A 24,688-nucleotide genomic window follows, 5' to 3' on the forward strand; every position below is an offset into this window, starting at 1 on the left:
CAGTTAGGCTACCTGATTAGAATTGAATCCCAACAGGTTTCCTGGAGATGACAATGGCAAGGTTGCCACTGGTCTTCTGCCCGTGAACTGGCTCACTGCCATGCTCATTAAATTCTTCCCCAAATGTGACAGGTCGGACGATGCAACTGGAATGAAGAGTACAAACCAGACCAAGGTTTTTTAAAAAAATATTTACAATCCAACAATAGTATCTGCTAATCTCCAATGTGTGGAGATGAGGAGAAATTTCTCCACTCCGAGGATGGTGAACCTGTGGAATTCCCCACCACAGAAGGCTGTGGAGGCCAAATCACTGAATATATTTAAGAAGGAAGTAGATAGATTTCTCGGCTGTAAAGATGTCAAAGGGTATGGGGAGAGAGCTGGAGTATGACATTGAGATAGAGGATCAGCCATGTTTATACTGAACGGTGGAGCAGGCTCAAAGGGCCATATGGCCTACTCCTCCTCCAGTTTTCTGTTTCTTTGTAAATTAGTAATAAACTTAGAAGTGGACCTTGTAGCAAGCATCAGTGAGTGGAAAAATGTTTTGTTGCTTGTTTAAATTATGAAAAAATGTCTATCAAATATATTCACAATATGGTTTATTATCTGAGTCAGAGGAATGTAGAGTAAACATAATTAATTTGGATTCCACATCGTTTCCAGCAAAGCCAAATGTGCAATTGGACAATAGAGGACGAAAAATACATGTAGTTTCAGAAAGAATGGAAACTATAAGCTTTTACATCACACATTATTTTTTTATGCCAGTTGTGAATTGCGGGGGAAATTTAAGTGCTTTAAGTGCAATAACTCTGGGCAGACTCAGTTCCCCTGGGAACTGAATTGAGACAGCCTCAAATCATTTGTGATGCTGAAGATAGCTAAGACAACCCTGCAGACAGATAAAAAGCAGCATCATTGCTAAAACATTCATGCACTACAGTATTAACTAGATCAAATTCTGCTCATTTTTTAAAAAAAATGCCTTCAAAGAACTTTTGCAATAAAGCCTGGAAAAGCCAAATTACAATTTGTGGGTGGCAATGTCAATAAATTGGATGTTTCCACATTTGCCAATTCACAGCATTAAGTATTACTTGGTCAGTTTTCGTAATGCCGAGTTACACAATACAGTTCCCCCTTTGTTACTCCAGCAATTGTCATGACACACAAGTCAGAAATATGTTCACTGTTCTATTGGATGATTTATTTAGTTCTCATGCTGTCTGTAGTGATACTATGGTACCAATTATGACAGTGCTCATTAAAATCTACACTGGCGGTAATGTCTTGATAATGTTATCAGTTGCAAAATTTCCCTGCAAGTTAGTTTGCAATTGATAAGAAGGATTCTGCTATGTTACTCAAAGTAAACTGGTGTTAATTCTTGCAGAGCTCCGTCAGTTGGCGATTACATTACTCCTTCTCCAGCCTTGATCTAGATTAAAATGGTGAGGCTGATGAGGGAGATCATTGCGTGGTGAAGAAATTGTCATCATAGAATCCCAGCCTCTGACCTGACACTGCAGCCATGCAACCTATGTGACTGGTCCAATTAGGTTTCTGGTCAATGGCAAGCTTTAGGATGTTGGTTTAGAGGGATTTAGTGATGGTAAAACCATTGATTGACTCTCTATTGTTAGACATTGTCATTACCTGCCACTTGTTTGGTTAGGATTTTGCTTGCTACTTTCAGCTCAGGGACATTGTTTAGGTGTTGCTGCATATGGTCATGGAAAACTTCATTATCTGAGAAATGGTCAATGAAGCTCAACATGGTGTATGAAGTGCTTTGAGACGTTAGTCATGAGGAACGTCAACTCCATCCTTCCAGATTGCCTTGATCCACTGCAATTCGCTTACCACCACAACCGGTCCACAGCAGATACTATCCCCCTGGCCCTACTCATCCCTGGAGCATCTTGACAACAAAGACTTCTATGTCAGACTCCGATTCATTGACTACAGCTCCACCTTCAACACATAATCGCAGCTAAGCTTATATCCAAACTCCAAAACCTAGAACTCGGCTCCTCTCTCTGCAACTGGATCCATGACTTCCTGCCACACAGACCACGATCAGTAAGGATAAATAACGACACCTTCTCACTATATTCCTCAATACTGAGTCCCCGCAAGGCTGCGTAATTAGCCCCCTACTATACTCCTTATACATGCACGACTGTGTGGAAAAAAGTCGGCTCCAACTCCATCTACAAATTTTATGATGACACAACAGTAATGGGTCGGATCTCAAACAACGAAGAATCAGAGGGAGATAGAGAACTTAATGGCAGGGTGCAATGACAACAATCTCTCCCTCAATGTCAGCAAAACTAAAGAGCTGGTCATTGACTTCACGAAGCGAAGTGTCAGACACGCCCATGTCTGCATCAATTGAACCAGTGTCCCCAAAGCATTAGCCTGGGCTGCTGGATTACTAGTCCAGTGAAATTACCACTATGCCCCATCTCCACTAGTCAATATTCCATAAGAACATAAGAACTAGGAGCAGGAGTGGCCATCTGCTATTTCTCCCGCCATGTCTTTTAGTACCCTGGGATGCATTCCATTAGGGCAGGAGACTTGTCCCCTTTAGCCCCATTTGCTTGCCCAACACTACCTCCTTAGTGACAATGATCGTTTCTAGCCTTCTTGCCAATAATTATTGGCATGTTATTTGTGTCTTCCACTGTGAAGACCGACACAAAATGCCCATTCAATGCATCAGCCATTTCCTCATTTCCCATTATTAAATCCCCCTTCTCATCCTCTAAAGGATCAATGTTTACCTTAGCTACTCTTTTTCGCTTTACATATTTGCAGAAACTTTTGCTATCTGTTTTTATATTCTGAGCTAGTTTACTCTCAAAATCTGTTACTTTCCTTTATAGCTTTTTGCGTGGCTTTCTGTTGACCTTTAAAGATTTCCCAATCCTTTAGTTTCCCACTAATCTTTGACACTTTGTATGCCTTTTCTTTCAATTTGATACCCTCCTTTATTTCCTTAGATATCACTGGCTGTTATCCATTTTTCCGACAGTCCTTCCTTTTTACTGGTATATACTTTTTCTGAGCACTGCGAAAAATCTTTTTGAACATCCTCCACTGTTCCTCAATTATCCCACCACAAAGTCTTTGCTCCCAATCTACCCCAGCCAATTCGTCCCTCATCCCATTGTAGTCTCCTTTGTTTAAATAAAACACTGGTGTTGGATTTTACCTTTTCACACTCCATCTGTATTTTTATTCAACCATGCTATGATCGCTCCTTCCGAGAGGATCCCTAACTATGAGATCATTAATCATTCCTGTCTCATTACACAGGACAAGATCTAGGATAGCTTGCTCCCTCGCAGGTTCTATTACACATTGTTCGAGGAAACTATTGTGGATATTCCACATGAGCAGTAAAAATATAGCCAAAATATAATTATCAAATTAGGATAAACATATTTAATAATTATATCAGAATACCTGACAGTTATGATTGCCCGTCAAATGCTTTAGTTTTTGTTTCATAATGTAATCTTGCTTATTTAACAGAGACTAACTGTGTAGCTTATAGCATTGCTCATGGTGAGTTAGAGAAAGAGCTATTGATAACAATGTGAAAGTATGACTGGACGAGAGTTAGAAGAAGGTAATTGGGCACAAAATATGTTCTATGCCTAGGGTTTTTAAGATACTATAGATAGGAAATAAATTTGTTGTACTGTTGTTCACACTAAAACAATTAAGGAATGGACAATCTATAGCATTTCAGTACAAAAATCATCTTAGATCAAAGCTGAGAGATAGATATTTGGATTACTTATTTCAAACATTTGAACTGCATTTCTTTTATTTCCTGAGTTGCAGAACTCATTACTGCATTATTGTGGCCATACGGTTTGTGGCAGTACAGACGTACTGGTGGCACTTTGGTTAGCACTGCTGCCTCACAGTGCCAGGGACACGGGTTCAATTCTGGCCTTGGGTCACTGTCTGTGCGCAGTCTGCACTTTCTCCCTGTGTCTGCGTGGGTTTCCACCGGGTGCTTCGGTTTCCTCCCACAACCCAACTATGTACAGGTAAGGTAGATTTGCTGTGCTAAATTGCCCCTTCGTGTCCAAAAAAGATATGTAGGTTAGGTGAAGGGGACATTGGGATAATGTGTGGGACTAAGCTTGGGTAGTGCTTTTTCAGAGGGCCGGTGCAGACTCAATGGTCCAAATGGCCTCCTTCTGAACTTGAGAGATTCCATAATTTTACGATTCCAGGAGTAGGTTCACAGATGGACAGCACTGAATGTGCATTGGGCGGGGAGATGCACAGAGCCAGTGACAGCTCAACCCATCCCAGCCTCCTCGTTACAAGCAGGCTCTAGGCATCACCTGAGCTTGAAGGAAGCCACGTGTGATTTCCAATTTTATTTTGAGTATTATTTATCTTTTCCATTAGTAATCAATTCCATGCTTGTGCCATTGGGAATTCACAACATAGCTTTATTTTCAGACATGACTACTTCTCTTGTTTCCCTGACATTGTTCTTTCATGCAGAGATAGGAAAATTCTGTTTTGTGGTAACCTATGCAGCAAAGATAATTTTCGGTGCGTGGCAAAGTAAAGGCTGTGATCCAAAAATAAAGTCGGAATATAGGCAGTGAAGTGTGCAATGGAAATTCATTAGTGGCTCAAATGACCTAGAGTAGAATTAAAATGATTCCAGCGGAATCAGTACACTTTGACCACAGTTTATAAAGTCAGAGGGTCCAAGGGCAGCCAAAAGAGCAGTACAAATACATTCCTTGTATCATTGTTATATTAGAGCTTCTGACTGCTTCCACATTGTAAAGCAGACCTCTTTTTGTATGTTCAACTCATTTATACTCAATCTGAAGTGATAAATAAATACCTCTGCCTGCTCGGCATAAATTTAGCTGTTTATCTTTTGCCATTTCATACTTTGCTTCATGTAACAATTTCCTCGGGGAGAACAATTTATACAAATAAAAGGTTAAAGGATAGCTTGTTAATTAGGCTTTGCTTCTTCTAACTGACCAGTCTGTGCTAGTTGCTACTAAGTATAATTTATATCCAATAGCTTCATATTTTATGGCTACATTGTCAACATTTTATTCTCCATGATATTTCTGTTAACATGTTAGTTATGGTAGGAAATATCAAGTAATGTAATGCATTAATGTATAACTTTGTAACAAAAACATAGTTGAGTCATCCACTTGGTTCAACCGGCAATAATTATATGGACAATCTTAGAGAAAATGTACTGTTCTTTTGACAACACTTTGAGAATTCTGCAATCAGCAGAATGAAGGTTGGCAATATAAGCATTGTAGATTTTAAATTTACTATTCAAATTATCTTTGCATGAGTAATGCATGAGCAAAAATAAAACTGCCCTCAAAATTATCCTTCCCTGCAAGAAATTATGAATATATAAATATAAAATAAATATTATGTTCATCGTCTGCATAAAGAAATGCTTGATTCAAAGAAATCTGAGTTCATTTTAGTATATTTAGTTAACCTTTTTCTGCAAAACAATATTAGAAATCATTTAAATATTAATAATCTGCATTTCTGTTTTGAAGTTAGAATGTGCAATCCAGTATGCAAAAATGATTTCAAACCAAGAACTAAAAATGTGAATGTCCCAAGAAAGGGGCAAGGCGGCTCACTGAATCTCCTTATCCAGTAGAGAATGCAGCCTGTTGAGACATGTCAAGGGAGGAATGAGCAGAAAAAACAGTTGGGTCATATGATAATGTGTGCAGGATTAAATTAACAGAAGCCAAAAGTCTGATCACCTCAGCAATCAATTAAATTCTGAAAATATATTTACTATGGGCCATAACCGGGCATAAGTGAGATTGCTAAGGGTATCATAAATATAAACGGTATACAATGTGCCCAAATCAATCACCAGTTGTGGAGTTAAGGGAATGATTCAATTAAAACTGTCCAAGTTCATGCCTAGATTTGACTGTTTCCTGCTTATCACATTGTATTATTAAACTTAAGGCTAGACAATGGACAAGAGCAGGCTTTACTTATCATTTAACCCAATGAATTTGAATTAATTGTCAATCCAGCCACAAACTGTACTTAAAAAGCCGTGACAGAGAAACAAAACCGTGGGCAGCACGGTAGCATAGTGGGTCCCAGGTTCGATTCCCAGCTTGGGTCACTGTCTGTGCAGAGTCTGCACGTTCTCCCTGTGTCTGTGTGGGTTTCGTCCGGGTGCTCCGGTTTCCTCCCACAGTCCAAAGATGTGCAGGTTAGGTGGATTGGCCATGCTAAATTGCCATTAGTGTTCAAAAAAGTTTGGGTGGGGTTATTGGATTATGGGGAGGGTGTGGGATTTGGTAGGGTGTTCTTTCCAAGGGCTGGTGCAGACTCGATGGGCAGAATGGCCTCCTTCTGCACTGTAAATTCTATGTATCTAAAACTGTGAATGGTCAAGGCCAGTCTGAAAGGAAGCCTGAATCAGTGGACCTGACTGAAGGTGCAGAGAGATGCTGGATGTAAAAATTTTCCAACTTATCAACCAACCCATGGAAATGGCTAATAAGGTACAGCAGTAAGCAACATACATTTGTGAGAGAAATTGAAGAGTGGTAGATCAGTAGTTATTATTTAGAAAGTTGTATAGCACTATAAATTGTGATTGGGAAATTATGTGACCACAATCTCTATTCGTACTACTGAAAGAGAAGTTGGTTGCATGCGATAATTAAAAAGTGGACTGGTCATCTTCAGATAAGCTAAATCCACAAGGAAATGGCAACAACATTAGGATGACTAATAAAAATGTAGAAAGGAGAAGGAGAAGGAGAGTAATCGCTTGCTTTTACAGAACTTGAATACTGCATAAACAATTTAACAATTGGTTTAGCATCGGTTGTCATTTGAGGAAGAGTTGGCTCTACATTGACAGGAAAGTATCATGCCCAGTATAACTTTTGGTTAAATACTTTTTGGAAACAACCAAGCTATTAAAATGTCTGTTACAAATCATGGGCGAAATTCTCCCCCAACGGCGCGATGTCCGCCGACTGGCGCCAAAACTGGCGCCAATCAGACGGGCATCGCGCCGGCCCAAAGGTGCGGAATGCTCCGCATCTTTGGGGGCCGAGCCCCAACATTGAGGGGCTAGGCCGACGCCGGAGGGATTTCCGCCCCGCCAGCTGGCGGAAATGGCGTTTGTTGTCCCGCCAGCTGGCGGAAATGGTGTTTGGTGCCCCACCAGCTGGCGCGGAAATGATGCGCATGCGCGGGAGCATCAGCGGCCACCGACAGTTTCCCGCGCATGCACAGTGGGGAGAGTCTCTTCCGCCTCCGCCATGGTGGAGGCCGTGGTGGAGGCGGAAGGGAAAGAGTGTCCCCACGGCACAGGCCCGCCCGCGGATCGGTGGGCCCCGATTGCGGGCCAGGCCACCGTGGGGGCACCCCCCGGGGTCAGATCGCCCCGCACCCCCCCCAGGACCCCGGAGCCCGCCCACACCGCCTGGTCCCGCCGGTAAATACCAGCTTTGATTTACGCCGACGGGACAGGCAATTTCTGGGCGGGCTCCAACCGGCGTGGCCCGATTCCCACCCCCCGCCCAATCTCCGGTACCGGAGACTTCGGCGGGGGCGGGGGCGGGATTCACGGCGGCCAACGGCCATTCTCCGAGCCGGCGGGGGGGGGTCGGAGAATGACGCCCCAGGTGTCTTTTGGCAGTTGAGCTACAGACAGTAGCAAGTGTAAAGGGATAAAAGAATATTGGGGGAAAGCAGGAATAAGTTACTGAGCTGGATGATCAGCCATGATTATAATGAACGGTGGAGCAGGCTCCAAGGGCTGAATGGCCTCATCCTGTTCTGCACGCAATTCTCTGCTCCGACGGCAGTGTCAGCGCCGGAGTCAAAATGGGAGTGTTTCACTCCGCGGTTGGCGCCCGTTCCGGGACCCTATTCTGTGCCGTACGAGGGGGCTAGCAGGGGTGCGGCGGGAGGCGTCGGAGTCGCGGTGCCACGCGATCGACGTGGCGCCACTTTGCACATAAGGCACATAAGCTCACAGGCCGCCAATGGAACAACATGGCGCCACGCAGAGCAGCGCCCCAGTTCAACGACCACGACCTGGAGACGCTCCTGGATGCCCTCAAGGAGAGGAGGGGGCGTGTGTACCCTGGACCGGGCCAGAGGGTCTCACCCAACGTGACCCGGCGTTTGTGGAGGGAGGGAGGCGTGGCCGTCAGTGCCATCGCGTTTACACCCAGGACTGGCGAGCAGTGTCGCAAAAAGCTCAACGGCCTAATGAGGGCAACCAGGGTGAGTACGAGTACCCAGCAATTTGCCCATGGCACCAACCGCCCTACCCCCCACATGCGTGACACCCATCCCCTCCCCAGGGGGACGGTACAACCACAGCCGTGATCCACATGGCTGCAGCCACCCATGCGAGCCGCGTTGGCCGTGTGCCCTGTGCACCCATGCCAACATAGACCCAACCGCATGCATCGGACCGCGTAACGATGCTGTCATTCACCCCCCCCCCCCCAGGACAAGAGCGCCCATAACCAACGAGAGTGTGCCAGAACCGGAGGGGGTGAACCTGACCTGTGGCCCCTCACCGTGCATGAGCAGAAGGCACTAAACATAGCTGGTCCACCCGAGGACCGGGAGATTGCCCATGCCGAGATCGGGGGCGCGCCACCAAGTGAGATGCCCCCCCCTGCCTGGCCCCTTTCCCCTCAGCACTCTCCCCTCAGCACTCTCCCCTCAGCCCTTTCCCCTCAGCACTCTCCCCTCAGCACTCTCCCCTCAGCCCTTTCCCCTCAGCACTCTCCCCTCAGCCCTTTCCCCTCAGCACTCTCCCCTCAGCACTCTCCCCTCAGCCCTTTCCCCTCAGCCCTTTCCCCTCAGCACTCTCCCCTCAGCACTCTCCCCTCAGCCCTTTCCCCTCAGCCCTTTCCCCTCAGCACTCTCCCCTCAGCCCTTTCCCCTCAGCACTCTCCCCGTGGCACTCTCCCCTCAGCCCTTTCCCCTCAGCCCTTTCCCCTCAGCACTCTCCCCTCAGCCCTTTCCCCTCAGCACTCTCCACGTGGCACTCTCCCCTCAGCCCTTTCCCCTCAGCTCTTTCCCCTCAGCACTCTCCACGTGGCACTCTCCCCTCAGCCCTTTCCCCTCAGCACTCTCCCCTCAGCCCTTTCCCCTCAGCACTCTCCCCGTGGCACTCTCCCCTCAGCCCTTTCCCTTCAGCCCTTTCCCCTCAGCACTCTCCCCTCAGCCCTTTCCCCTCAGCACTCTCCCCTCCGGCCTTTCCCCTCAGCCCTTTCCCCTCAGCACTCTCCCCTCAGCCCTCTCCCCTCAGCCCTTTCCCCTCAGCCCTTTCCCCTCAGCACTCTCCCCTCCGGCCTTTCCCCTCAGCCATTTCCCCTCAGCCCTTTCCCCTCAGCCCTTTCCCCTCAGCCCTTTCCCCTCAGCACTCTCCCCTCAGCACTCTCCCCTCAGCCCTTTCCCCTCAGCCCTTTCCCCTCAACACTCTCCCCTCAGCACTCTCCCCTCAGCACTCTCCCCTCAGCCCATTCCCCTCAGCCCTTTCCCCTCAGCACTCTCCCCTCAGCACTCTCCCCTCAGCACTCTCCCCTCAGCCCTTTCCCCTCAGCCCTTTCCCCTCAGCCCTTTCCCCTCAGCACTCTCCCCTCAGCCCTTTCCCCTCAGCCCTTTCCCCTCAGCCCTTTCCCCTCAGCCCTTTCCCCTCAGCACTCTCCCCTCAGCCCTTTCCCCTCAGCACTCTCCCTTCAACACTCTCCCCTCAGCCCTTTCCCCTCAGCCGTTTTCTCTCAACACTCTCCCCTCAGCACTCTCCCCTCAGCACTCTCCCCTCAGCCCTTTCCCCTCAGCACTCTCCCCTCAGCCCTTTCCCCTCAGCACTCTCCCCGTGGCACTCTCCCCTCAGCTGCTTTCTCTCAGCCCTCTCCCCTCAGCCCTTTCCCCTCAGCACTCTCCCCTCAGCCCTCTCCCCTCAGCCCTTTCCCCTCAGCACTCTCCCCTCAGCACTCTCCCCTCAGCCCTTTCCCCTCAGCCGTTTTCACTCAACACTCTCCCCTCAGCACTCTCCCCTCAGCACTCTCCCCTCAGCCCTTTCCCCTCAGCCCTCTCCCCTCAGCCCTTTCCCCTCAGCACTCTCCCCTCAGCACTCTCCCCTCAGCTGTTTTCTCTCAGCCCTCTCCCCTCAGCCCTTTCCCCTCAGCACTCTCCCCTCAGCCCTCTCCCCTCAGCCCTTTCCCCTCAGCCCTCTCCCCTCAGCCCTTTCCCCTCAGCACTCTCCCTTCAGCCCTTTCCCCTCAGCACTCTCCCCTCAGCCCTTTCCCCTCAGCACTCTCCCCTCAGCACTCTCCCCTCAGCCCTTTCCCCTCAGCACTCTCCCCTCAGCACTCTCCCCTCAGCCCTTTCCCCTCAGCACTCTCCCCTCAGCCCTTTCCCCTCAGCCCTTTCCCCTCAGCACTCTCCCCTCAGCCCTTTCCCCTCAGCACTCTCCCCGTGGCACTCTCCCCTCAGCCCTTTCCCCTCAGCCCTTTCCCCTCAGCACTCTCCCCTCAGCCCTTTCCCCTCAGCACTCTCCACGTGGCACTCTCCCCTCAGCCCTTTCCCCTCAGCACTCTCCCCTCAGCCCTTTCCCCTCAGCACTCTCCCCGTGGCACTCTCCCCTCAGCCCTTTCCCTTCAGCCCTTTCCCCTCAGCACTCTCCCCTCAGCCCTTTCCCCTCAGCACTCTCCCCATGGCACTCTCCCCTCAGCCCTTTCCCCTCAGCACTCTCCCCTCAACACTCTCCCCTCAGCTCTTTCCCCTCAGCTCTTTCCCCTCAGCACTCTCCCCTCCGGCCTTTCCCCTCAGCCCTTTCCCCTCAGCACTCTCCCCTCAGCCCTTTCCCCTCAGCACTCTCCCCTCAGCCCTTTCCCCTCAGCCGTTTTCTCTCAACACTCACCCCTCAGCACTCTCCCCTCAGCCCTTTCCCCTCAGCACTCTCCCCTCAACACTCTCCCCTCAGCTCTTTCCCCTCAGCTCTTTCCCCTCAGCACTCTCCCCTCCGGCCTTTCCCCTCAGCCCTTTCCCCTCAGCACTCTCCCCTCAGCCCTCTCCCCTCAGCCCTTTCCCCTCAGCCCTTTCCCCTCAGCATTCTCCCCTCCGGCCTTTCCCCTCAGCCCTTTCCCCTCAGCCCTTTCCCCTCAGCCCTTTCCCCTCAGCCCTTTCCCCTCAGCACTCTCCCCTCAGCACTCTCCCCTCAGCCCTTTCCCCTCAGCCCTTTCCCCTCAGCAGTCTCCCCTCAGCACTCTCCCCTCAGCACTCTCCCCTCAGCCCTTTCCCCTCAGCACTCTCCCCTCAGCCCTTTCCCCTCAGCCCTTTCCCCTCAGCCCTTTCCCCTCAGCACTCTCCCCTCAGTCCTTTCCCCTCAGCCCTTTCCCCTCAGCACTCTCCCCTCAGCCCTTTCCCCTCAGCCCTTTCCCCTCAGCCCTTTCCCCTCAGCACTCTCCCCTCAGCCCTTTCCCCTCAGCACTCTCCCCTCAGCCCTTTCCCCTCAGCACTCTCCCCTCAGCCCTTTCCCCTCAGCCCTTTCCCCTCAGCCCTTTCCCCTCAGCACTCTCCCCTCAGCCCTTTCCCCTCAGCCCTTTCCCCTCAGCACTCTCCCCTCAGCCCTTTCCCCTCAGCACTCTCCCCTCAACACTCTCCCCTCAGCCCTTTCCCCTCAGCCGTTTTCTCTCAACACTCTCCCCTCAGCACTCTCCCCTCAGCACTCTCCCCTCAGCCCTTTCCCCTCAGCACTCTCCCCTCAGCCCTTTCCCCTCAGCACTCTCCCCGTGGCACTCTCCCCTCAGCTGTTTTCTCTCAGCCCTCTCCCCTCAGCCCTTTCCCCTCAGCACTCTCCCCTCAGCACTCTCCCCTCAGCCCTTTCCCCTCAGCCGTTTTCTCTCAACACTCTCCCCTCAGCACTCTCCCCTCAGCACTCTCCCCTCAGCCCTTTCCCCTCAGCCCTCTCCCCTCAGCCCTTTCCCCTCAGCACTCTCCCCTCAGCACTCTCCCCTCAGCCCTTTCCCCTCAGCCGTTTTCTCTCAACACTCTCCCCTCAGCCTTTCCCCTCACCCCTCTCCCCTCAGCCCTTTCCCCTCAGCACTCTCCCCTCAGCTGTTTTCTCTCAGCCCTCTCCCCTCAGCCCTTTCCCCTCAGCACTCTCCCCTCAGCACTCTCCCCTCAGCCCTTTCCCCTCAGCCCTCTCCCCTCAGCCCTTTCCCCTCAGCACTCTCCCCTCAGCACTCTCCCCTCAGCCCTTTCCCCTCAGCCGTTTTCTCTCAACACTCTCCCCTCAGCCTTTCCCCTCACCCCTCTCCCCTCAGCCCTTTCCCCTCAGCACTCTCCCCTCAGCTGTCTCCCCTCAGCCCTCTCCCCTCAGCCCTTTCCCCTCAGCACTCTCTCCTCAGCCCTTTCCCCTCAGCCCTTCCCCCTCAGCACCCTCCCCTCAGCTGTCTCCCCTCAGCACTCTCCCCTCAGCCCTTTCCCCTCAGCACTCTCCCCTCAGCCCTTTCCCCTCAGCCCTTTCCCCTCAGCCGTTTTCTCTCAACACTCTCCCCTCAGCACTCTCCCCTCAGCACTCTCCCCTCAGCCCTTTCCCCTCAGCACTCTCCCCTCAGCCCTTTCCCCTCAGCCCTTTCCCCTCAGCCCCCTCCCCTCAGCCCTTTCCCCTCAGCCCTTTCCCCTCAGCCCTTTCCCCTCAGCACTCTCCCCTCAGCCCTTTCCCCTCAGCCCTTTCCCCTCAGCACTCTCCCCTCAACACTCTCCCCTCAGCCCTTTCCCCTCAGCCGTTTTCTCTCAACACTCTCCCCTCAGCCCTTTCCCCTCAGCCCTTTCCCCTCAGCCCTTTCCCCTCAGCACTCTCCCCTCAACACTCTCCCCTCAGCCCTTTCCCCTCAGCCGTTTTCTCTCAACACTCTCCCCTCAGCCCTTTCCCCTCAGCACTCTCCCCTCAGCCCTTTCCCCTCAGCACTCTCCCCTCAGCACTCTCCCCTCAGCACTCTCCCCTCAGCACTCTCCCCTCAGCCCTTTCCCCTCAGCCCTTTCCCCTCAGCCCTTTCCCCTCAGCCCTTTCCCCTCAGCACTCTCCCCTCAGCACTCTCCCCTCAGCACTCTCCCCTCAGCCCTTTCCCCTCAGCACTCTCCCCTCAGCCCTTTCCCCTCAGCACTCTCCCCGTGGCACTCTCCCCTCAGCTGTTTTCTCTCAGCCCTCTCCCCTCAGCCCTTTCCCCTCAGCACTCTCCCCTCAGCACTCTCCCCTCAGCCCTTTCCCCTCAGCCGTTTTCTCTCAACACTCTCCCCTCAGCACTCTCCCCTCAGCCCTTTCCCCTCAGCACTCTCCCCTCAGCACTCTCCCCTCAGCCCTTTCCCCTCAGCACTCTCCCCTCAGCACTCTCCCCTCAGCCCTTTCCCCTCAGCACTCTCCCCTCAGCACTCTCCCCTCAGCCCTTTCCCCTCAGCCGTTTTCTCTCAACACTCTCCCCTCAGCACTCTCCCCTCAGCACTCTCCCCTCAGCCCTTTCCCCTCAGCTGTTTTCTCTCAGCACTCTCTCCTCAGCCCTTTCCCCTCAGCCCTTCCCCCTCAGCACCCTCCCCTCAGCTGTCTCCCCTCAGCACTCTCCCCTCAGTCCTTTCCCATCAGCTGTTTTCTCTCAGCCCTTTCTCCTCAGCCCTTTTCCCTCAACCCTTTCCCCTCAGCCCTTTCCCCTCAGTACTCTCCCCTCAGCACTCTCCCCTCAGCCCTTTCCCCTCAGCACTCTCCCCTCAGCCCTTTCCCCTCAGCCCTTTCCCCTCAGCCCTTTCCCCTCAGCACTCTCCCCTCAGCCCTTTCCCCTCAGCCCTTTCCCCTCAGCCCTTTCCCCTCAGCACTCTCCCCTCAGCCCTTTCCCCTCAGCCCTTTCCCCTCAGCCCTTTCCCCTCAGCACTCTCCCCTCAGCCCTTTCCCCTCAGCCCTTTCCCCTCAGCCCTTTCCCCTCAGCACTCTCCCCTCAGCCCTTTCCCCTCAGCCCTTTCCCCTCAGCACTCTCCCCTCAGCCCTTTCCCCTCAGCACTCTCCCCTCAGCCCTTTCCCCTCAGCCCTTTCCCCTCAGCCCTTTCCCCTCAGTACTCTCCCCTCAGCACTCTCCCCTCAGCCCTTTCCCCTCAGCACTCTCCCCTCAGCCCTTTCCCCTCAGCCCTTTCCCCTCAGCCCTTTCCCCTCAGCACTCTCCCCTCAGCACTCTCCCCTCAGCCCTTTCCCCTCAGCACTCCCCTTCACCCCATACTGCGACCCACACCCCTCCAGCTGCCTAACCATGATGGTGTATTGTGTGTCGCAGGGCCACGCGGTGGCCGACCCGGAGCACCTGGCAGACACCGCCCGCATCCAGCGCCTGGACGGCCAGCCGACGCAGATCAACCGGGCGAACCTGGCAGACACCGCCCGCATCCAGCGCCTGGACGGCCAGCCGACGCAGATCAACCGGGCGAACCTGGCAGACACCTCCCGCAGATGGCCAGCCGACGCAGATCAACCGGGCGCACCAGGCTTACACTGCCCCCGGCCAGCGCCTGTGCGGCCAGCCCACAGGGACTCTAGCAGCGATGGGGATGGCAGCTCCAACAACAGCTCTCCGGCCCAGTCCAGTGACGACAAGACGATCCAGGACACCGGCACACAGGGGACAGACAGACACGACACAACGTCACAGGACACAAGCACACAGGGGACAGACAGACACGACACAACAACATAGGGGACAGACAGGCACGACACGACAACACAGGACACAAGCACACAGGGGACAGACAGGCACGACACAACAACACAGGACACAAGCACACAGGGGACAGACAGACATGACACAACGTCACAGGACACAAGCACACAGGGGACAGACAGACATGACACAACGTCACAGGACACAAGCACACAGGGGACAGACAGACATGACACAACGTCACTGGACACAAGCACACAGGGGACAGACAGACATGACATGATGACAGAAGACACTAGCACACAGGGGACAGACAGACATGACATGATGACACAGGACACAAGCACACAGGGGACAGACAGACATGACATGATGACACAGGACACAAGCACACAGGGGACAGACAGACATGACACGACACATGGCATTAGCACACAGGGCACAGACAGACATGAAAGAACACAACACGACACCACCACGGAGGGGACGGACATTCGGACATGACACCCCAGGGGACCCCCGACCGCAGGTCCGATGAAGACACTGAGGTTGCATCACAGCTGTCCCCTGCACCCTCCGCCACCGCAGATACTCTCACCTCGGTTGGCCATTTTAGTTGTGAGGCGTCTGGTACACTAACTGGTGCGCACCACACAGCTGCTCCGGTACACCAGGTGGAGGTAGGAGCAGCCAAGGGGCAGGACGGTAGGAGGGCAGCCCAGCCCCGGCAAACATCTGCCACCCAGACGGGCCCCGGGTTCCTGGAGTTCCTCCGCCCACGCATAGACCCGATGCAGTCAGGGACCCAGAGGCGTGAGAATGTGACGGACGGTTTCCAGCACCTGCAGACGCAAGTGCAGGAGTGCATCCGCATCCAGGAGCAGGAAATGATGCCGGTCATGAGTGCCACACAGGCCAACACTGCACGGGTGGCGTCCGCGGTAGAGACAATGGTGGTGACGGTGTTGGGCATGGGACTGAGTTTGCAAGGCCTGGGCTTTCTGTGCACGAGGCCTCCGCGGCCCAGGACAGGGCTGCCCTCTCACAGGCAGCCATGAGCCAGAGCCAGCTGAACATCACAGAGGCGCTCAACAACCTGGCGCGGTCTCAGCAGGCCATCGTTGAGAGCATCAGCGCCATTGCCCGGGTGATGGACGGCGTTGTACAGAGTCAGACAGGGATGGCGAACACCCTGAGCTCCATGGCTGCGAACATCCAGACCCTGGTTGATACCAGCGCGGGCCTCCAGGACTGGCAGCGCCAGGTGATGGTGGTGCCCCGGGTGCTGGATCCGCTCACACCCCCATCCCATGGAGAGCCCCGGGGGTCACCGGGCACCCCGAGGGAGGAGGAGGTGCTGGGGCCCGTTCCGGCTCCCCCCTGCTGGGGGGTGCCAGAACCCCACGCCACCTCGGATTCCCCCCCTCCCCTACTGTCTTTGGTGCATCTGGTGGGCAGCAGGCAGAACAGGGTGGCACCACGCCATCCCAATTGCCCGAGGTGCGGCCTGGCCCATCCAGGCCGAGCCGCCCCAGGAAACCGCTGCCAAAGGGCTAGAATCACAGGAGTCCACCTCCAGTTCTGCTGTACCGTCCATGGGAACACCGAGACATAGTCATAGGGCCCGTAAGGCCAGAAAGGTAGACACTGATGAGTAAGTTGGCACGGGTGCAGGGCACAGAATAGTTAAATGGGCTCGGGCACATGTACAGGACGTCTGTTATTAAAAACATTCCACACCTATGTGAGCTGCCTCTGTACTCTGTCCGATGCGGGCGGGGGCGGGGCGGGGATTGTGTGCCAGTGTGTGTGAGGGGTGCTGCGATAGAAGTTGAGCTTCGGTGCATGTGACGTGCCCCCCCCCACGGTTCTCCCACGCCAACCCGCCACCAGCCATACGTCAGGGCCACCCAGGTGGAGGGTCTTGATGTCGCCATGAGACAGACATTGTCAAACTATGTATGGCTCGGAGCCCATCACAGGGTGGGCTGTCATCATCCTCCATGCCTTGTACCAGACCCGCTTACACCATCAACCGTGTGCCCCCATCCCGTTGTGCCGCAGGTGAATGTGTCATGGAGTGGTCGTATGCATGCGGGTGATGTGGTGGTGGGAGAGGTGAGGGTGATCTGTTGGTGGGGGAGGCGAGGGTGATGTAGTGGTGGGGGAGATGAGGGTGATGTGGTGGTGGGGGAGGCGAGGGTGATGTGGTGCTGGGGGAGGTGAGGGTCGTCGTTGGTGGGGGAGGTGAGAGTCATCGGTGATGGGGGAGGTGTGAAACTCTGCTGTCTGTGCCCATGCACATCACTACTGACCCCCACCGTGAACATGCAGCTACCAGCAACACCCGTACCTGCTGGCCCAGACAGCGGCGCTGGGCAGCCTCCTGTTGCCGTCCATCCCCCATGTCCCGTGCATCTGCTTCCCCCTCGCCATCTCCCTCATCTGGAGAAGAGTTCCCCTCATCCTGACCGTCCTCCTTCTCCTCCAGCACATCGCCCCCCTGCTGGGCTATGTTGTGCAGGACGCAGCAGACCACGACGATGCGGCCGACCCTCCCCGACGGGTACTGTAGGGCCCCCTCAGAGCGGTCCAGGCACCAGAAGTGTATCTTCAGCAGCCCAAAGCACCTCTTGACCACACTCCTGGTCGCTGCATGGGCATCATTGCAGCGGCGTTCTGCGTCGGTCTGTGGCCTCCGTATAGGCGGCACAGGCCACGACCGCAACGGATAACCCCTGTCGCCCAGCAGCCAGCCCCACAGGCAGAGGGGGGTGTCCCTCGAACATGCCGGGGATGAACGATTGGGACAGTATAAAGGAGTTATGCACACTGCCAGGGTACCTGGTGCAGACATGCAGGATCGTCATCCAGTGGTCACAGACCACCTGCACGTTCAATGAATATGTACCCTTCCTGATCAGGCACATGGCCCTTTCCTTCGAGGTGGGCCGCATGGTGATGTGCACTCCATCAATCGCCCCCTGCACCATGGGTATTCGGGCAACAGCGGCGAAACCCGCTGAGCGGGCTTCCTGGTCTGCGCAGTCCACAGGAAACTGTATGTGCCGGTCCGCGATGTCGTACAGGGCGTGAGTGACTGGAACGACCCCTTCGCGAAGAAGTTGAGGGCGACCGTCACCTTGACGGCCAATGGGAGGGCATGTCCACCCCTGGTCCCACGTGGTGCCATGTGTGCCATCAGGTGGCAGATGTGGGCGACGGTTTCCCGGCTCATCCGGAGTCTTCTCCTGCACGCCCTGTCCGGGAGATCCTCGAAGGACATGCGGGGCCGGTACACACATTGTCGCACTTGATGCCTCCGTGGCCGTGGCACCACCTCCTCCTCCTCCTGCTCCTCCTCGGTATCCTTGTCATGTGGCTCCCGCACGGCGTGGTGCTCCTCCTGCGACTCTCGGGCGTGTGGCCCTGTGGCCTGGGAGGCTTGCACGTGCCCCACTGCAGCCTGATGCTCTACAACAGGCTCCGCCACCTCCCTGTCACGCCCGTGCTCCAGCTCCCACTGGGCCTCATGCAGGGCAGCAACCCCCACCACAGCGGCCAAAAACGCTGGGAGATGGCTAAATATTGTACGATCTGTAGGGGGTGGGAGTAGACAGGATTTCAGCATTAGTATACCCCCCTCCACAACCAGGTGCCATGGGTTACTTGGCCGACCCGGTTGCCAGCACGCGCCCCACCCCTGCCCCTCGGTGCCATGAGACCTGTCGGCCGTCCCCCCTGCCAGGGCCACCGTTTGGTGGCACGGCCCTCACCGGGGGGCTGCCGTGTGTGCCGCACTGGACCTACCCGCTGGTGAGAGCCACCAGTTTGGTGGGGGTGTGGGGGGGTCTGGCACATGTCAGGACGACCGGGCCGCCCGCACTGCGACAGCGAACGGGTTGGGTGGACAGCCGCGTGTCCGCCATCATGGGGTCTGGCCATTGAAGCCCGCAGCCTTTGTCGCCCCCATCGCTCCTTCCCCACCCCCACCCCTGGGTGTGTGGAACCACCCCCCCACACCCACCCCCGGATGTGTGGGACCAACCCCCACCCCAAACCCCGGCAGCCCCCCCCACACCGCCCGCAGACATGGCCGTGCCGCTCTCCCTCCCGGGCTCCCCACCCCCAAAGACCCCCCCTCCCCGGGGGCCGCTTCATGCCGTCACCCACATCCTCCTGCAGCGTCAGCCAGCACGACTGGTTGACGCTGTTTTGTAGCATGTTAGAACGGCGCCGGCTTGACATCGAGTCACGCCGGCGGGACTTCAGCCCATCCGGCCCGGAGAATCCCTGCTCCATCATAGAATCGCCGCTACGGCCGTTTTCGGTGATTCTCCGTGCGGCCGGGCGCCATGTGCGGGCGCCCGTTTTGGCACGCATCGGAGAATGGTGTCCTGGGGCGTCATTCTCCGACCCCCCGTCGGGTCGGAGAATCGCCGGGGGCTGCCGTGAATCCCGCCCCCGCCGGTTGCCGAAGTCTCCGGCACCGGATATTCGGCGGGGGCGGGAATCGGGCCGCGCCGGTTGGCGGGCCCCCCCGCTGGATTCTCCGGCCCGGATGGGCCGAAGTCCCGCCGATAAATTGCCTGTCCCGCCGGCGTGGATTAAACCACCTACCTTACCGGCGGGACAAGGCGGCGCGGGCGGGCTCCGGGGTCCTGGGGGGGGCGCGGGGCGATCTGGCCCCTGGGGGTGCCCCCACGGCGGCCTGGCCCGCGATCGGGGCCCACCATCCATGGGCGGGCCTGTGCCGTGGGGGCACTCTTTCCCTTCCGCCTCCGCCACGGTCTCCACCATGGCGGAGGCGGAAGAGACTCCCTCCACTGCGCATGCGTGGGAAACTGTCAGCAGCCGCTGACGCTCCCGCGCATGCGCCGCCCGGAGATGTCATTTCCGCGCCAGCTGGCGGGGCAACAAAGGCCGTTTCCGCCAGCTGGCGGGGCAGAAATCCCTCTGGCGTCGGCCTAGCCCCTCAATGTTGGGGCTCGGCCCCCAAAGATGCGGAGCATTCCGCACCTTTGGGGCGGCGCGATGCCCGTCTGATTGGCGCCGTTTTAGTCGGCGGACATCACGCCGTTTCGGGAGAATTTCGCCCCTGGTGTCGGAGCAGCGTCGCTCGATTCACGTGGCGCCACGGCGATTCTCCGACCCGGCGGGAGGTCGGAGAATCCCGTCCCTGCAGGTCTCTATGTTTCAAAGTCATAGTCAAATACCTAACTAAATATGGACATCCAAAACCATTCGTGGAATTCACACATCTCTGTTTTTGTTCCAACAAAAAAGACTATGGAGATACCAGACTGCCTTTCTACATGTGTCATACTGGAGAAAAGGAAGGATCGAAATTCAATTGGTGGCAGATGGAAGTGAATAACCCCTATCATTGATCCATTGTATCATGACGACTGTCTCAAACTCAGAGGTGAGAACCCACAACACAGGATGTGAAATCAACATAAAAATCACCCAGGATTTGAAAACTGACTTGAACTTGTGAAAAGTCACATGAGAGCAGCCATTTTCTTGTCTGCTTTTGAAACCAGCTAAGAGCTGTTTGCAGTTATCATCAGTTGTCAATTGGATAGAAAGTCAGACCATAAACTAATTGTAAGTCACCAAGAAGCCAAGATAATTAGCAGCAATACCTTGAAAAAAAGCAATTCCAACAGAGAGGATTCCCGCCCCACAAACATGCTCCAATTTAAAGTTTACCTGAGAACCAACTACATGAAACTTCACAACCTGCTGCGGGCATCCACTTTACAAGACCCCCCCCCTTTCAACTTTAAAGCATTGAAAGCCTCCAAAAATGCAGGAGGCTAGTATTGGAGAGACCAAGATATCTGTTATCTTTAGAAATGCATGAACTTTATCTATTTCTAATCTGTGTGTGTATGAATGTACCTCACATTGCATTTCATTTGGGGGAGTGTGTGAATAAATAACTAATCCAACTGAGATTGCCACACTGAGGAAGTTACAGGTTATTATGGTCATGATCAATTAAGTTCTACACAAAGCACTTGGAAAGCAAAAATGAACAAGGGGACAAGTAGAACATGTGATATTCATGTATTATGGGTATAATATGAAGAGGCTGATTCTATTAATGTTACCAGCACCTATAAGCCCAGTGCACTACTGAAACCTTCGTAAAGTGTAAAAATACAATGGGAATGGAAATGTGTTTAAGGGCACCCTAACTGTGGAAGAAGGCTTTGGATTTATTTGTTCTTTATTGGGAAGAGAGAATTGCTGGCAAGGCCAACATTTGTTGCCCAGCCCTCATGGATCTTGAACTGAATGACCATTTCAGAGGACATTTAAGAGGAAACCACATGAATATTGTGGATCTGGAGTCAACATGTAGGCCAGACCAGGTAGTGATGGCAGATTTTGTTCCTTAAAGGATGTTTGTGAACCAGATGGGTTTTTCTGACAATCAATGATAGCTTCGTGGTCACCATTACAGAGATGAGCTTTTAGTTCCAGATTTTATGAATTGAATTTAAATTCTACGAGCAGCAGTGGTGAGATTTGAACCAATTATTACGAACCCAGACCAGACCCCAACAGTGGCTAGGATACTGGAATGAAACTCCAATATTTTAGTTTATTTGTATGACTGTGCATAAAGAATAATTCACTCCAGAAGTGATTGCATGAAGAAATAGGGATTGGGTATGTTTTAAAGCAAGACTTAATTTGAATGCAATATTAAACTTTTTAACTTCACATCCAGAAAGAACAGCTTAAACATTGCTATTCAATTCCCTATTAAACAACAAGAAAATAAATATACAGTTCTCAATCTATCTTAACATCAGCACAGTATAGAGTAATACTTGCTTTATGAAACAAATTTGATTCCTGCTAGCACCCCTTCAGACTCTGGCTGAATATCTTCAAAAAACTGGTTCAGCTTCTTCCTTGCCCCCTGACAAGAATACTGTTTTATAATTAACCTACTATGAGAGAATTGTGGAGTCAGTGTCAGACAGATCAGAATTGCCTCTTCTCTCTCCGTAGCCTTCTCCAAAACTTACTCTCTAAAGCTGTTTCAAAATATGTCTTGCATCCCTTGGCTCCACGCACATCATCTCCCCAAATGTGAAAAACAAATTACTCTGCAGACGGAAAGTACCTTAATTCCCCTGGGACTTTCCCCAGTCATTGGCCCAGACTGAAAACTACATTCTTTTGGTCAATTTCACCTTCTGGCTCCGAGAAGCTCCCAGGTCTGTACAAAACAAAATATTTTTTTTCAGAACATGACCACTGCAACCAAACACATTATAACCCTAGGCTTTTAACGCTTAAGTTGTCCAAATATTTAGAAGCCATATTCCTAAAATCCTCCAATCGCCACACCATGTCCTCAGAGGATGACTCTGGGCCTCTGGACTACTAGTCCAGTGACATCACTGCACCACTATCTCTCCCTAAATTTAGTTGGAGTCCAATTAAATTGTGGCAAAAGCATAGAATGGTTTAGACTGGATGAGAAATCATCAACGAAACTCCTTGGAATTCTGGAGTCTCACACATTGCCAATTTGAAAACCTCCGGGGGGGGGACACTAATGACAGCATTTTAATACAGACATTGAGCCATAGCCAGGGATTTGGCAACATCACATGGAAAAGAGGGGATACCCCACATAACTATGGGAAGAAATCAAAAAGGGGCCAATGTCATGATGCTAGAAAGGAAGAAAGAAAATGAGACTATGAGAGGTGGAGTGGAAGAAGATAAAGAAAAAACAACTTGGAGGACAACCTGAATAAAAGTGGACTTGGAGTGGTCAAATTGGGGACTGACCCATATAATTATGTTGCTTTAAAATTGTATCGGTTGTTCAAAATATGAATTTAAGTACACATGGGGAACTCGGGGCGCAATTCTCCCATCAGGAGACTAAGTCCCGACGCCGGAGTGAAAACCGGAGTGTTTCACTCCAGCATCGGAGGCCGTTCCCAGCCCCCTATACTCCCACCCCCGGGGGGCTAGGAGCGGCGCCGCGTCATTTATGCGTGCCGGGCCTAGGCGGCGCGTAAAAGCGGCACCGCGTAAATGACGCGACCGGCGCCATGTAAATGACGTCACTCGCGCATGCGCTGGTTGGCCGTCCTCCCCGCGGCTGCCCCGCAAGAAGATGGCAGAGGAAAGGAGGTCCGCCTTCAGAGAGGCCGGCCCGCCGATCGGTGGGCACCGATCGCGGGCCAGACTCCTTTTGAGCCCCCCCCCCCCACCGGTGCTGGAACCCCCCTCGCCCCCTCACAGGCCGCCCCCCCCACCCCCAGCGTTCCCGCGCTGTTCCCGCCGGCAACAACCAGGTGTGGATGGCGCCGGTGGGAACCTGTTGTGTTGGGCAGGCCGCTCGGCCCATCTGGGCCGGAGAATCGCCGCTCGCCCATTACCAACGGCAAGCGGCGAGTCTCCCAGCGGCCAGCCGTGATTCGTGCTGCGCCGGTTTGGGGGGGGTGGGAGAATCGCGTGCGGGCGTCGGGAGGGCGTGGCGGGACTCGCGCGACGCCCGGGCGATTCTTCCACCCAGCGTGGGGGGGGAGAATTCCGTCATATGTGAGTGGAATTATTCGCAGATGATAGATACAATGAGAGGAGAATGAATGAGGAGACCATTAGAAAAAAATAAGGTGGGGGGGGGGAGAGAGACCAGACTGAGGTGCAGGATAAGAAGATAAATAAAATGAGGAAATGCAATCGAGCAGAATGCTGAGGGTTGGGAGCTTCAGCAACAAGTAAATTGAATAGACATGAAAAGCATGTAAGACCATGATGAGGTGCTGAGGAAACAGTTAAAGGGATTATTGGTAAACATGAATCAACAAAAAATGGACAATTTGAGGGATTGGCGACAAATCTCAGGGGGATCCAAGATACAATAAATTAATACAGGTGAAAAATTAGATGAATTTAAAAAAAAGCAAAATTTTCCTTTTAGAATCATGTGGAGTCTTTATGCTGCGTTTGTGATGAATCGGGTCAAGGTGACGTTGAGAGCAATCAAATTGGATAGTTTATCCAAGAGCAATTAAGGAAGTGGATCAATGGGACCAGTGAGTTTAATTATGACATGATGCATCGAATGGGGCTGGGAGTCTTGCCTTTTACCACCCACCACTGTGCACCACCCCTATACCTCCCAGCGACCCTCTGTCTCCCACATCCCACTCAATCACCCTGCCAAGTAGAGGATAAAAAGAATGTAATCCCGATGGTAGTGAACTTGCCGACCCCCCGCCGGGTCGGAGAATCGCCGGGGGCTGGCGTGAATCCCGCCCCCGCCGGTTGCCAAATTCTCCGGCACCGGAGATTCGGCGGGGGCGGGAATCGCGCCGCGCCAGTTGGCGGGCCCCCCCCCCCAGCGATTCTCCGGCCCGGATGGGCCGAAGTCCCGCTGCTGGAATGCCTGTCCCGCCGGCGTGTATTAAACCACCTCTCTTATGGGCGGGACAAGGCAGCGCGGGTGGGGTCCGGGGTCCTGGGGGGGGGGGGGGGGCGCGGGGCGATCTGGCCCCCACGATGGCCTGGCCCGCGATCGGGGCCCACCGATCCGCGGGCGGGCCTGTGCCGTGGGGCACTCTTTTCCTTCCGCCTTCGCCATGGTCTCCACCATGGCGGAGGCGGAAGAGACCCCCTCCACTGCGCATGCGCGGGGATGCCGTGAGCGGCCGCTAACGCTCCCGCGCATGCGCCGCCCGGCAATGTCATTTCCGCGCCAGCTGGCGGGGCACCAAAGGCCTTTCCCGCCAGCTGGCGGGGCGGAAATCAATTTGGGGCGGTGCGATGTCGGACTGATGTGCGCCCTTTGTGGCGCCGGTCGGCGGACATCGCGCCAATTACAGAGAATTTCGCCCTAGAAGTCAACTCTGGAAGGTGTTCCAAGTGCAGTCGAT

The sequence above is a fragment of the Scyliorhinus torazame genome, chromosome 8 (assembly GCF_047496885.1).
Source record: "Scyliorhinus torazame isolate Kashiwa2021f chromosome 8, sScyTor2.1, whole genome shotgun sequence".
NCBI lineage: Eukaryota > Metazoa > Chordata > Chondrichthyes > Carcharhiniformes > Scyliorhinidae > Scyliorhinus > Scyliorhinus torazame.